This window comes from Schistocerca americana, chromosome 1 (genome assembly GCF_021461395.2).
Source record: "Schistocerca americana isolate TAMUIC-IGC-003095 chromosome 1, iqSchAmer2.1, whole genome shotgun sequence".
In the NCBI taxonomy this organism is placed as follows: Eukaryota; Metazoa; Arthropoda; class Insecta; order Orthoptera; family Acrididae; genus Schistocerca; species Schistocerca americana.
In genome coordinates this window covers 310,047,487-310,061,914 of record NC_060119.1, presented here as the reverse complement: position 1 = coordinate 310,061,914, position 14,428 = coordinate 310,047,487, and positions in this window count along the sequence as shown.

The window sequence follows — 14,428 nt, the reverse complement described above, 5'->3', positions numbered from 1 at the left end:
ACTAGTATCTACATTGTGATCCAGATCAGTTGCATCTGGGCGAAGCTGACATGCGTCATCACCATGTAGAGACTCCTGAAGGCAGATCAGTGACAATACATTTACTAGCATAATTCTCTGAGTTTAATCTTCGAATTTAATTGCCTCGGCGGCATACAAGACGGCGCGAAAGTAGGAATTTTAAAACAAGCAAGGCGAAAGATTCGCCGCAAATGGTCTTGGTCCACCCCCACCAATACATCACTGTCGTATTGAAAAAAGGGCTAGTATGTAGTTGTTCAAGTAGAGCATCAGTTAGAATCCCTGATGACGTACTATACGAAGACCCTACGTACGTACAAGCTAAGTCTGATGGAGAAGATTATGTCACACCAGACACTCGTCTGACATTTGAGGTACTGATGTACAAAATGCGAAAAACGTTAGCATCAGTGATTTATGAAAACAGCCCAGACTGACTGTAACAAGTATTTCACTTACGCATAAGCAAAAGCACCCAGTGGGAACAAATGTGTGAGAAGTACTATATCACCCATTTTCAGAGCCTGGCGAGGGTTGCTCTGTAAACGCGTGGGTTTAGATCAGCTGTATGTACCATGAATGTGCACGTCGATATTTGCGAACATACGATGCCACACTATGGAGTGTACAAGTTGGAAGAGTTCTTGATTGTGTGTCAGTTGCACAGCGATTCATTGTTTCAGTGCTTCTGCCCAATGGATTTTATCGCATAAGGTTCACGACCTAACAATATAGAGTCATGTCATGTTTCTCCTGCATATACGGGCGAATATTTTATACAATGTTTACATTTAAAAAATCTGCAGTGTTAACGATAATGGTCAGAATACTTTTTTTTCATTGTAATGTTAACTTATAGCACCTTTTGATTGAGTTCGTGACTTACAAGCGTTTCTCCAACATCAGAGAAACACGTATAACTGAGATCTTCTGTCCATAGTGTGCATGTACCCTTTGTTAGCTCTCATATGTAACAGAAGCCTTCAGAGAATGCACCAGTGGTCAGACACCATTGTTATTCCTGAAGTGAAAAGAAGTTTCAGCTTACACAATCCTACAGGGTGGTCAGGAACAGTCTGAAAAGCTCGTAAGGGTGTTGCAGGGGAAGTTGTGCTGAGAAATAACTGTTAAGAAAAAATTCGATAAGTTGCACGTTTCGAGTCATTTAGCATTGAAGTTAGCCAATCAGGTCGCCGCAGACAGAAATTCAAGCAGCCTGCCCGAGGCGGTGTTACCAAACGTGTTCTTCGTTTGGCTTCCTTAAGCTGAACAAGAAACCAATACAAAAATTAAACAATTGACAGTAGAAGGGATTGAACCTGAACCAGGAGTCTCGCGCGCTACCATCTACGCTATGAGAAAATCTTCCATTGCTGATATCAGCTTGCGTAGCAGACTTTTGACTGCTAGTTATTCGATCATGTTTGGCAATAATACTGACGCAGTAGATCATTGTTGAAGGTGTACGTTTAGCTGCGAATGTACTCGAAAGTGAAAGTAGTGCTACCATGCCGCTTCATCGGTATTCCTTCGTCGAATACGTCGATATTCATTTAGGATACGGCGCTGTGAATCAAAATGCACTGGACGCCCACACTGTTCACAACGCAAGATTTCTGAACCTCGTTATTCCATGTGTGAATACATTTGCAGCGGATGACAGACGATTAAGGGAGACAGGAAGTTTTGTTGTGAAAAAAGTTGACACTGGGTGACAACGCTATGTGCGGGCCGTTAAATTTGAAGGAAACGTTCTTGATATGGTTGTTGCAAACCCTACTATCAGCTCGAGAACCATTGGTAATTTGTCGAGAGTAAACGTAATTTGATGTTCTTCAATTATGCCTGAAAACTAAACATAATGAAATACATTCGTTAGTTTGTAAGTACAGGTTCCGCATGCTGTAGTATTGGAAGTCCTCCACGACGAAAATCTATTTTCGTACCACCTCTCGGAATCAGTATGCCCTATGGTACTTAAATAAACACATAGAAGTTCCAGATTTCTGGAGTAGGATGTTGTGGGAAGATGAGGCATGTTTCACCAGGAATAGACATTCATCTCAACAAACATTCACATTTGCAACGACGAAAATACGCACAGCACGTATGAGGACTTATAACAATTTATGTTTGGGGTGAACATTTGGGCAAGTCTCGTAGACGACTGTTGGTTAGATCCCGTCCTACTTCCTCCCCGTTTAAACGGACGGACGTATTTAGCGTTCCGTGTAAACGTCCTTCCGTTCTATTTAAAAGACGTTCCTCTGATAATCCGTCATGTAATGTGGCACCAAAATTATGGCGCACCGCAGCAATTAGTTGTTGCTGTTGGGAGCATTTAGATGAGTTGTATCCGCAAAAGTGGATTGGCCGAGATGGTCCACTTCCCTGGGCAAATCGAACGCCACATATTGATTGCTCCTTTGGATTTTTTCTGTGGGGGGGTTTGTGAAGAAAATTGTCTTTGCGACTCCAATAGACACCGTCGAAGAGTTTCTGAGAGAATAATTTTAGAATTTTATGAAATCACGGAAACTTTTGATTCTGGAATACCTGCAGACCCCTTGACACAGCGTTGCAGTATGTGAAATCAGGTTGGAGGGGGAAACTTTGAGCAGCTGTTGTGAATAATTATTGCTATTTTTCGATCTTGGTTATTTTGTTGTTACATGAACGACTCGAGAAAACGTCATATTTATTGCTTCATCATTATCATTATTTTTCCCTGTTTTTGATATATTTCTGGCTGTTGACTAATAACGAGAGGTCCCCAGGCGTAAGGTCCCCGTTTTGAAGCCATCGGAATTTCGCATGATACACTAGTGTGTAGTTTAGTGCCATTCTGCCGTTGCCAGGGCTACAGTGCAGACGTTTACCTGTGTTCCGTGCGCGGGGCAATGCTTGCCTGTGTTTATTGTTTATATCGTCCCTTACACGAACGCCTGCTGTACTGGAGTCACAGACGATGGGGGTCAAATTTAGGCTCGTTCTGCGCACATACGTCACGCTTTGTCCGACAGCCAACTAACGTTCAGTAGCGTCCTGAGTTATCTGCTGTGAATGTCGTACTCATTGTGAGGGTTAAGCGTGACTACAGAGATCTCTTTAGTTATTTCTATTTCGTTTGTTACGTGTTGTCGTGGCTGATGGTGATGGTAAGCGACAAAATGTAGACAAGAAATTGAAGATATAGTCTATAGGATACACACTTACATCAAGTGCAAAGCACTAGTAAGAGCGTACCACCACTGTCGCTGGGAATCGGCAACAACACAGTCCTCGTCCATTTCTCGACCTGCGAGAACTGCCATCGTTCGTGGATCAGACTACAGCAAGACCGAATGGGAAACCAAGTCGTAAAGCAACGCTACGATTCACATTTTGCCCCAGCTTCTCATGACTCAAAGCACACGATGTGGAACGGTTCTTAAGAGGCAAGCTAAAGATACCAGTATGGGACATCATAGGCATATATATTTTTTCATAGCCAGCAGCACAGTGTACTTGGAGGTTATCAGTGACGCTACGTGTGACAAAAGAAGCAAGTCAAGGACTCCGCTTCTGCCACACAGATGGCAACGTAGAAACTGTGACCGTCGATCACGCGGATTTGGGTGTCAGAACAATTAAGAGTTTTTTACCTGCCTTTTAAACTACCAGCTGAAGCTGTGATAACTAACCTTCACTATTATGGCACTGTCCTCAATCGCGTAGCCGAGAAATCGGCACAGTTCAAGACATGCACAGTCTTCGGTGGTGTCTAACAAGGGCGTTTCGATCTCCTTAGCCATGTGCCTTCCTACTTCCGCATAGGGGGCTACAGAGCCATTATCATGTACGATGGCCAACCTCGCATGTTCTCGGGATGTAGAAAAGAAGGACGTCTTCCTTCGGAATGTACACAGCGACAGATCGCCCGATTACTGCCTATGAACGTGATACCCCCTCCCAACTGGACTAATCTACCGATGACGTACGAAGTGGCGCTTACAGATGCCACGATTTCACAAATCCTGCCGCTTAGCCACCCCAGCCCGCAACAGCCCTTTGAAAGCGATGGTCTGGGCGTTGCGATGAGACCAGGAGACAGAGAGACTGCCACACATCAACCTCCTCTCCCCAACACCACGAATAGTGTCGCCACCATGTCCGCACTTGGCTCCCTTGTGATGCCGACAGAAGCTTTCAGATCCAGACAGCAGGACTCGTTGCTGTAATCCGACGCAGAGGGACATGTTCACAAGCAATGTTCACCACAGCGGCACAAGCGGAGGCGCTGGTCAATACCAGGAACCAGTGACAATCCCGCGTACGAGAATGATAACGTCGCATGTACAGACGAAGCCTACCACTCGATGTCAGCTGGCGGTGACAGTGACAGACAACATGATCACGCCAGTGCCCATCCCTTCTGTGGACTGCATAACCAACAATGTACAGGTGGAGAAATTGTATCCCCGCCAGCATCACACAACGATTCCCTTACTGAGGAAGACTTTATGGGCACTGAACACTCCCTTGCCACAACATCATGGGGAGACAAATGAACGAGATGCATCAGTGATCCACACAAGGGTCGACATACCCAATGACTTGCAAGTGTGCCTCCTGCAGTTGGGCGTAGTAGGGTAAGATCACCCATTGACTAAATCCATTTCCTCTTTCAGCGATGGTGGATCAACTTTCAGTGACTCCACTATAGGTGTACAAAGTGGTCACAGTCAGTACCAATATGATTCACAGTATAGTGAAGATGCACTTATTCTGAGACATGATTCGTATGTCAGATGTCGACATTGCCCTATTACAAGTGATGAATATTGTGACGGTTTCGAATATTTAATGATATGACTTGCACCACTTTGTTGGTCATCAGGCTGGGTGTGGGCTGGAGATCTATGTCCGAGAGGAGCTTCGACTCATAGACCTGACCATACTCCCTTCTGTACAGTGCATGGCCATTAATATGTTCGGAATGTGTATCATCAATCTACATGCTCGGTCAGGCACATACAACCAACGTCAATGTTCTGTTTTTTATTCTGTAGGCATTGTCCCTCTATTCAATGGTCAGTTCGACCACACTATAGTTGGAGGAGACTTTAGTTGCTTATTGTGTCCGAAATACCAACATCCCAGCTACCCACCATGCCTGGCCCTCCATACAATGGTGGAAGAACTCCACCTTACTGACACATGGGAAAAGGTACATGGTGATGCCCCCAGCCACGCACATATTACAAGCTATTCCGCAAGCAGGATATATCGCATCTTTGTCTCCGATACACTCCAGTCCACAGTGCTCGCCTTGGAAAAACGGCCACTCATCTTTTCTGACTGCTGCACACTCATTATCTCCCTCCTACTTCCACTTCATTCGGTCTGGCACAATTGTGGGGTATGGAAGCTTAACAAGTTTCCCCTCCGTGCCAAAATTTTTCGACAGCATGCAGCGATGTGGACTTCCTCTGAACGCTACCTTCCCAGGCACCCTTCTATACTGACGTGGTGGCTCAACTGCGCCAGAGCAATGATCATGAGCGAGTTGGTTCATTTTGGGAAAGAATCGCTTGCGTGGCACCATGACACCATGAATGATTACTACACCATGCTACGAGAACTCGACAATCATCCACCATCACCTAAAACGCACAAGAAATGCCAATTCATGAAGGCCAAGCTCCTTTCGTTTACATGCAATAAGTTGCAGGTTATGGTGTTGAGATCAGACAGACAGGATATCACGCCCAAAGAAATACCATCTTCGCTCCACATCACGTTCGACCATCGTCGTCATCACCAACAGCCTACTGCCACCCTCCTCAAGCAAGACGGTAGCTGTGTCAGTGCACAGGCGACTATTTTCTCCATCATTGCTGGCCACTGTCATCAATTTTATGATGACAGGATAGCGGACAATGCGACACCTGAGGTTCTCTAACACATCACACGTAATTTCGACGCCACAGAGGCAATATCCTTGGCGCCGGCAATTACTCAGGACGTGGTAGTGAACATCTTCGCCAATGGTACGACGAACAAATTGCCAGGTCCAGACGGCCTTTCAATTGAATTCTATCTGGCGTTCTGAGACCATATGATCCAGTGGTAGACTGAAATGTTCCAGGGGCTGCTCACTCCCAACTTCCACACTGCCAAAAGCATTTGTGGCCAGCATTTTCATTCCAGTAGATAAATTGTCCCGAGATCTGGAGATCACAAAATTTGACCCACTTACACTTCTCAATGCAGACTATAAGATCTAAGCATATCTGTTGACAATATACATACACACGGTTTTGTCTTGAATTCTTTCACCAGAGCAGATGTTGGACGACCGTGGTGTCAATCTATAAACTGCCACAGGCGAATGTCAGGATCTCATCATGCTCTCCACCTCCTTCCGCCTCTGTGTGGCACTGGTATCAGTCGACTTCGATAGTGCCTTTCACAGGGTCTGACACCAGTTCCTCCTGTCAGTGGCAATGTGTATGTGATTTCCTTCTTCATTCGACGACACTATCAGATGCATGCTTACCTATGCCACATTAAGTATTCAAGTCAAAGGACAACATGCGGGATCGATTCCAAAATTGTGTTCTGTCAGACAGCGCTGCTCATGTTAACTGTGCTGCTCTCCATTGCCTGCCGGCATTTGCTTCAGACGATAAGAGCCCATATCCAACACAACCTCCACTCCAGCCTATGTTGCGCCTAAGTTGGTACACGTTGCCCAAATCTTCCCTCTACCAATGGTTCTAGGACGACAATTTCAGGCGCCCTTTGGGTACTTTGTATCGGCCATCTATAAGGCCCACTACAACACCCTCATCCTGTAAGGTGGCATGGTCTCATGACCTTCATTTCTTACATATTCTTACCTCACCATAGTATTCTGCATATCAAGACATTTCATTCGAGCCCAGACTCAATAGGCTAGAGTCAATTTTACACATTTCCATTTAATTGATAAATAAATCGCAAGTGCCCACCAAGATTAAAAAGTCGAGGTTGGTGTACACAAACATTCAAGACACGATGGCCACAGGAGTTTTTGTTCGGTGGAGGCAACCAGCCCACTGGAAAGTCTGTAGGAGGGTGAGTTAGCATGCAGCTGCACCGGCCAGCTGACTGCCCAGGGATCAAAACAGTTTTTTGCCAGAGAAAAGGGATAATGGCTTGCGTGTTCACCTTAAAAGCAAAACCCACTGTATTGTTTGGGAGAGCCCCAGCATATGCATTTTTTGACAGACTTAGTGCGCAGTTTCAGAGTTCTCACAGGTGGATAGTAAACGCCTAACGCAGATGCTATATGTTTCCAGATTGGTCAGCTTAAACGGAGCGCCATTCTCCCGTTTTTAAGAGTAACACTGATTGGCGGACTATTTCTGATGCAATGAGCCGGAGGAGTGAGGGAAAGACAGCAGATAATTTACCCTTTCGCTTTTTGCATAGAGAGGGGTCGTTCCAGTGATGCTCTTGAAGCAGGAACACATAGCGGGAGCTAGTGCACTTGAGAATGTACGCAGAGAGCGAGGAACAAAGTCTACGAAGAACTGCACTTAGAGAGTACGTCTGTCGCTAGCAAATCGGAGTGATACTCTATATTGACTCGCTCACGATTAAGCATTTGTTCACTGTGTTGGCCGTGACACTTAATGTGCGGTGTGAACACAGAGTATTAGTTAGTGCCTGCGAGCGAACACTGAGTGGCATCGCAGTGGACTGGTTATGTGACCGGTGTACCACGTCAGTTGTTAGACTAGGGGCAGATAGGAGTCCTTGACTTCATCAAGGCGTAGTGAGAGTTCGACTGACGAAGGTCAATCCAGATAGAAAGAGATAGTTATGTTATTTTTCAGCTGTGAACGATGTAGGCAGCAGTCGTCGCAGCTCACAGTATTGTGCGCTACAGTGTAGGTGAGCTCCATCTTTCTTATATCTTTAGAAATAACATATTTCATTCACGTCACTCAATTACATTTCTCACGCGACAGCCTCGACCGTACTTAGAAAAATTCAATTGAATAATTATTCAAGTTGAGTAGGTGAGGTGCTCAGCCGTTCTGCCGAGTAAATAACATTCTTAAAGAAAAGGGATAAAAGAGCTTTCCCACACTTTGTATATAAATTTCATTAACAGGATTCCTAGCCATAAGAGGTAACCTCCTATTCCGAAAAGAACCCGGAAATTTGTGTATCAGTTTATAAATAAAAGTTTCACTTGGCTTTCTCAGATTTTGCAATAAATAATATTTTCTGTTCGTTTAATGTTTTTCTTACACTAACTAGCAATACTCCAGTACCCAAATATCCCACTAGCTACGTAAGAAAATAAAATATTTTCGTGTCTTTTCCTTACAGCGGTCAACCCCAGAAGATATTTATTGCTGAAAGTTTTTCAGCCATTTCTTTTTGGTACGGTAGGAGAGACTGTCTGACTCCTGTAGTAGTGTGGGGTGGAAATTGCATCTTGCAGGAGCCAAAGGGTACTTGTCAGATCAATCCGTTGCGCAACTCGTCAACATAACACCCACACACATATAACCCTTGCCACTTCAGCAACAGGACTCAGCCTCGTTCATGCTAGAGCCAGGATATCTGCTTTATTCTTCATTACTATGACAAACCGTTGGTGCGGCCTTCCACGTCCCTTATGCGCAACCTCTTGGAGGTTCTAATGCCAGCCTCCCCTGTCTCGACGGTCAATGAGACCACATTGCCCCAATACTTTCCCACGTATCAATGTACTTTGTTGAACTCAGCTACGAACGTGATACCTTTCCGACCACTCATGCACCACAAGCGAAAGACTTTTACAGGTTTTTTCACAACAAGGAAAACCTCTGTACAGGTATCCATTGGACATCAGTGTGGAAGGGCATCCGTGAGTCCTGTGGTACCGTGTCATTAACGGTCAATACTTTGTAAGACGTTGTGGTCTCCTGACCTTCATTGCTTACATATTCCGCCCTCACAATCATATTCCGCACATCAAGACGCTTCATTCGAACCCGAACTCGATAAGATAAAGTCAATGCTGTATGAATTCATGTAAACGATATGCAATTAACAAGTAAGCGCACCGTGGTTGAAATACTCGAGGCTGGCGTACGCATATACATTCGAGACACGACGGTCACAGAAGCTTTTAGTTTAGGAGAGAAACCGCACAACGGGACGCCAGTCCCTTCAGAGGACGACCCAGCCTATGTCGGCCGGTGACCACGCATGTAGCAGACAGCGTGGGCCTGAGTGAAAGGGGAAAACAACCCCGTGTTCAGCTTAAAAGCAAATTTCGCTGCATTGTGTGGGAGCGGCCCGCTTACGCATTCTTTACACATAGCACGCAGTTTCAGAGATTTTCACAGGGAAACAGCAAACGCCAAACGCCAATGCTACAGGTTTCCGGATTGGTCGCCGTAAACGAAACGTCATTCTCCCGTTTTAGAAGAGCAATGCTGATTGGCAGACGATATTTCCGACGCCTTGAGCTGAAGGAATAATGGAAGAGACCGAAAGATATACCCCTTCACGTCTGGCGTGGAGAGGCGTCGTTCCGTTGTCGCTCTTGGAGCAAGGAACAAGTCTCTCCTCAGTACTTCATTGGGAGAGCACCTCTATGGAGAGCGAATCGAAGTGCTACTCTATATTGAGTCCTAGCGATTAAGCGTTGTTCACTGTGTTGGCCGACACATTTATTGTGCGGTGTGAACGGACAGAGTTATAGTTAAACGCCTGCGAGCGAATTTTGAGTGGCATCGTGGTGGACTGGTTATCTGACCGGTGTACCACGCCAATAGTTAGACTAGGGGCGAATAGGAATCCTTGACTTCATCAAGGCGTAGGGAGAGTTTGATTGGCGAAGGTCAATCCAGATAGAACGAGAGTTATCTTATTTGTCAGCAGCGAGCGGCGCAGACAGCAGTCATTGCAGCTTACGGTACTGTGCGCAACAGCTCTTGTGAGCCCCATATTTCCTCCACAACAGTACACTTCACTGCATTTCACACGCGACAGTCTCGACCGTACCTAGCAACATTCTAAAGGATAATTATTCAAGTTCAGTACACGCGCCTATCAGCCATTCTGCCAAGTCAACAACCATCTTAAACTTTGTATAGAAATTTCATTAGCGAATCCTATCCGTAAGAGGTAACTTCACATTCCGAAAAGAACCAAGATATAACTTGTTCAATTCATAACTAAAAGTGCCATTGTGATTTCTCAGAATTTTTGCAAAGTAAATAATAACTTTCGTTAGTTTCATGTTTTTCTTACACTAACTAGCACTACTCCAGTACCCAAATATCCCACTAGTTACGTAAGAAATTTTGTGAATTTTTGTGTCATTTCCTTACAGCGGACGACTCCAGAAGATATTTATTGCTGAAAGTTTTTCAGGCATTTCTCTTCAGAACGTTAGGAGCGTCTGTCTGACTTCTGTAGAAGTGTGGGGGTGGAAATTGCATCTTGCAGGAGCCACAGGGTAAAGGGTATATCTCAGATTAATCTGTTGCGCAGAATAACAGAATAACAGATCAACCCCACAACTCAGACCCTGACAAACCAGGGACTTCACTGTATTTGACTGGCCGAATAACCATTATGTACTCGCTGCCACAGCAAGAATACTGATTAGCATTGCCTCACATGTCCATTGATACATGATGTATGGCAACTCACGCAATGAGTACTTGCTTGTTACCTCCGTGTCGTGCCAAGGACTGTGAGCCCGCAGTTCCTTCTCCTTCCAGAAGACACACAGTTTCCACTTACCAAGCACCATGCAACAACATGGTTCAAGGACCGAACACTGCATACCTCTTCAGCGATGGAGCGTACTGTAAGCTTATCTTTTGGTACTTTAGGTCTCACACCGCACTTGAACGAACGCCACGCTACGCCAACAGTTTGCTAATTACTTACACAGGGTAATTTACGACACACCCCTCAGCTGGGGCTTACCCGACATTCGACTTGCCTGACACCTCACGACACTTTCGGAACGGTACTGTGTAACAGCGTAGTCATGGCCAGGGAGCGAGAGACGAACTCGAAGAAGTGCACGCTACATGTCCCAACACAACGTATTTATTTGCTCCTTTAGTTCTCCTTTTCCTTTCTCTTTCTTGTCATGTCCCCAGTTTTTGCAGGCCTTGAGCCATTGCGGAAGTATGCCCTTACTGAGCACAGCTGGAACAAACAAATTTTATATATTAATAATAAAAATAAAACAAAAAATTATTCTATACATTTCCTAACCCGACTCAGTGGCCGTCACAGGTGATGGCCAGGTCTCGGGTTGCGATCCCTGCTTACTTCGCCCCCTTACCTCCTGAAAACCGTTTTGTCTAAAAAAAAAAAAAAAAGTCAGTGGTAAAGGGTTGTTCTTTATGTGCAGAAGGTGACGGATTGGAATCTCGTGGGGCGCTTTGACATTTATTTTTAAAGCTTTATCGAAGTTAGTTTGACGATTTTTTTGATTCAGTTATGTTGCTTAAATCTAGTTTTCTATTTCTATTCCTTTGTCACGTCATTGTAACCATCGTATAAACTGTCTCATTGGCTCTCATTGTTACTTGCTATCATTCTTTTTTTTATTTTCGGTCTTTGCTCATGTGCTTTTTATCATTTTTGCGCATTAATGGCCATTTCATTTCATTACGTTTTCGTCCAAGTTCTTGCATCCATTATTTCTATTCCTCGTTACGGGTAAACTTCGGTTGTACTTCAAACCCGTTCTTTCGCTTTCATTCTAATTTGTGTTATTTTTTCAATAGTACAAAAATTTATGTTCTAAATGTTTACATGATTATTGCCATCTACAACATAGATGTCTTGCAACGAAACATACAATTTATGCCATTGTACAGGCGAAATAAATAGATTATTTCGTATTTTGGTTTTTAAACGATACATCGCCATTTACACATGTTTCAGTATTACAAAAAACGAATAAAAGTAATCCAAATCACTTACACAAATATTGTCATATGTAAAACAATAACAGAAAGAAAAAAATGAAGGCAATTGAAACGTTATTACGACGGTTAAAAATATCAATACAAAGAAGTAGAAATAAAAAACTTACATTTAAAGCAATGAATTGCAGCTAAATATTGATCAGTGTCATTTCGATAACGAATTACTAATAAAAATTTAAATCACCTGACGAGATTCGAAGCCACAACCTTCTTAACCGTTACCCTACGCCACCACTCCACGTACTGCTTTTAGGGCTCTAGGGTATTCCAAGATTTTTTTCCTCGATTACTCGCAAACGAGGGCCCACCAGGATGAATGACTGTGGGATAGATCCTCACTGCTGTCCAATGATTTCTCGTAATTTATTTGTTCTGTTTCAGGTAACCAAATGGAGAACACGTTCGGCAACAACGCCTCTGGCAATCTGCTTGAATTAGTGCGAGTGATGACCTGATCAGCTTACTCCAACGCTAAATAGCTCGTAGCCTGCAATCTTTCTTAACAATTTCTTAGCACAAATACCCCTGAAACACCTTACAAGCTTTTCAGACTGTTTCTGATCACTTTCTAAGGTGTAACATCGATATTATTTAATTTTACAAGAATATTATTTTAGCTCAGTGCGCCCCTCATTATAATAATCATTATTATACAGTAGTGACTTCATAAAGTAAGTTACACATTTTGTCCCATGCTATGTCCGTTGTACAAGGCTGTCGTATTGTCAGAAGAGCGTACATGTTCCGTGTCCCCTGAAGACAGCGTTCTGTTCCGGTATGGATAATAGATGCTTCACAGTGTGCGATTGAAATCGCGAAACAACTGGAATCATACTACCAAGCTGAATTACATGGACAGTACCATTCTTGTGGGCGAAACATCTAAACTGCACACATACCCACAGTGGTATTATGGCAGTATATGGACAAAATACAGAGTTGCGTCCAGCTCTAGTGAAATGGTGCCAACAATTTGGTCAAGAGCGCACAAACATGGCTGATGCTGATCGCGAAGAAAGGCCATCGACATGGACCACGGACGATAATACCAAGACGGTCGAGGAACTGCTTACAAGGGAACCCCCCCATCGCACCCGCCTCAGATTTAGTTATAAGTTGGCACTGCGGATAGGCCTTGAAAAACTGAACACAGATCAATCGAGAAAACGGGAAGAAGTTTTGTGGAACTATGAAAAAATAAGCAAAATATACAAACTGAGTAGTCCATGCGCAAGACAGGCAACATGAAGGATAATTTGCGGTCAGGAGCGCCGTGGTCCCGTGGTTAGCGTGAGCAGCTGCGGAATGAGGGGTCCTTGGTTCAAGTCTTCCCTCGAGTGGAAAGTTTACTTTTTATACAATCAACTTCGCTCTCCAAAATTCCAGGACATGTTCAGATTTGCTTGGACATATGCAGGATTTGACGGTCTACACACGGAAAAATTTGAAAACGTTAAAAACAAATGTTTTGACAGAGCACAGGGAAAACTGTGCGACTGTGAAACTGTTGCATTCATTTGTTGTAGTTTATGTGACAAACTCTTATGTTTTCATCACTTTTTTGGGAGTGATTATCACATCCACAAGAAAATCTAAATCGGGCAAGGTAGAAGAATCTTTTTACTCATTCGCCAAGAGTACAAGTTAGGTGGGTCGACAACATATTCCTGTCATGTGACGCACGTGCCGTCACCAGTGTCGTATAGAATATATCAGACTTGTTTTCCTGTGGAGGAATCGGTTGACCTATGACCTTGCGATCAAATATTTTCGGTTCCCATTATAGAGGCACGTCCTTTCGTCTACTAATCGCACGGTTTTGCGTTGCGGTCGCAAAAGACAGACACTAAACTTATTACAGTGAACAGAGACGTCAATGAACGAACGGACAGATCATAACTTTGCGATAATAAAGAAGGTCAACTTTTCACTCGTGGGAAGACCATATAATACAGCCTAGTTATAAGTTATTTTTGGTGTGGTTCATCAAAACCCAGCTTCCACGAAACAACACGTTGTATATGTTTGTGCGAGCCAGTAGTCACTCTGAGTTATTCAGTTATTCTTCACCCACCGAACAACTTAGAGCCCATACTGGGTTGTGCTTTAGACTGTTAAAGTTCCCTGTAACGAAAGAAGTACATCTAGGTTGAAGCACAGAAACAGACGAAATGCAACAGCTCTTTGAAGTAAACTGAATACCTGAACACTGAATTAATTAAATCATAGAGTAAAGTAAATATCCCACAGATATTGTTTTAAATGTTATCAGATGATGCATGAACCCGATGGTTGGTTCGAACACAACACTGCTTCAGTAGATATTGTTCTAATTACCCAGGCAGTCATGACGGGATCACGAGATTAATGCGGACTCCGAACCTCGACGTAGCTCCGCATTTGTCACATTAACAAGT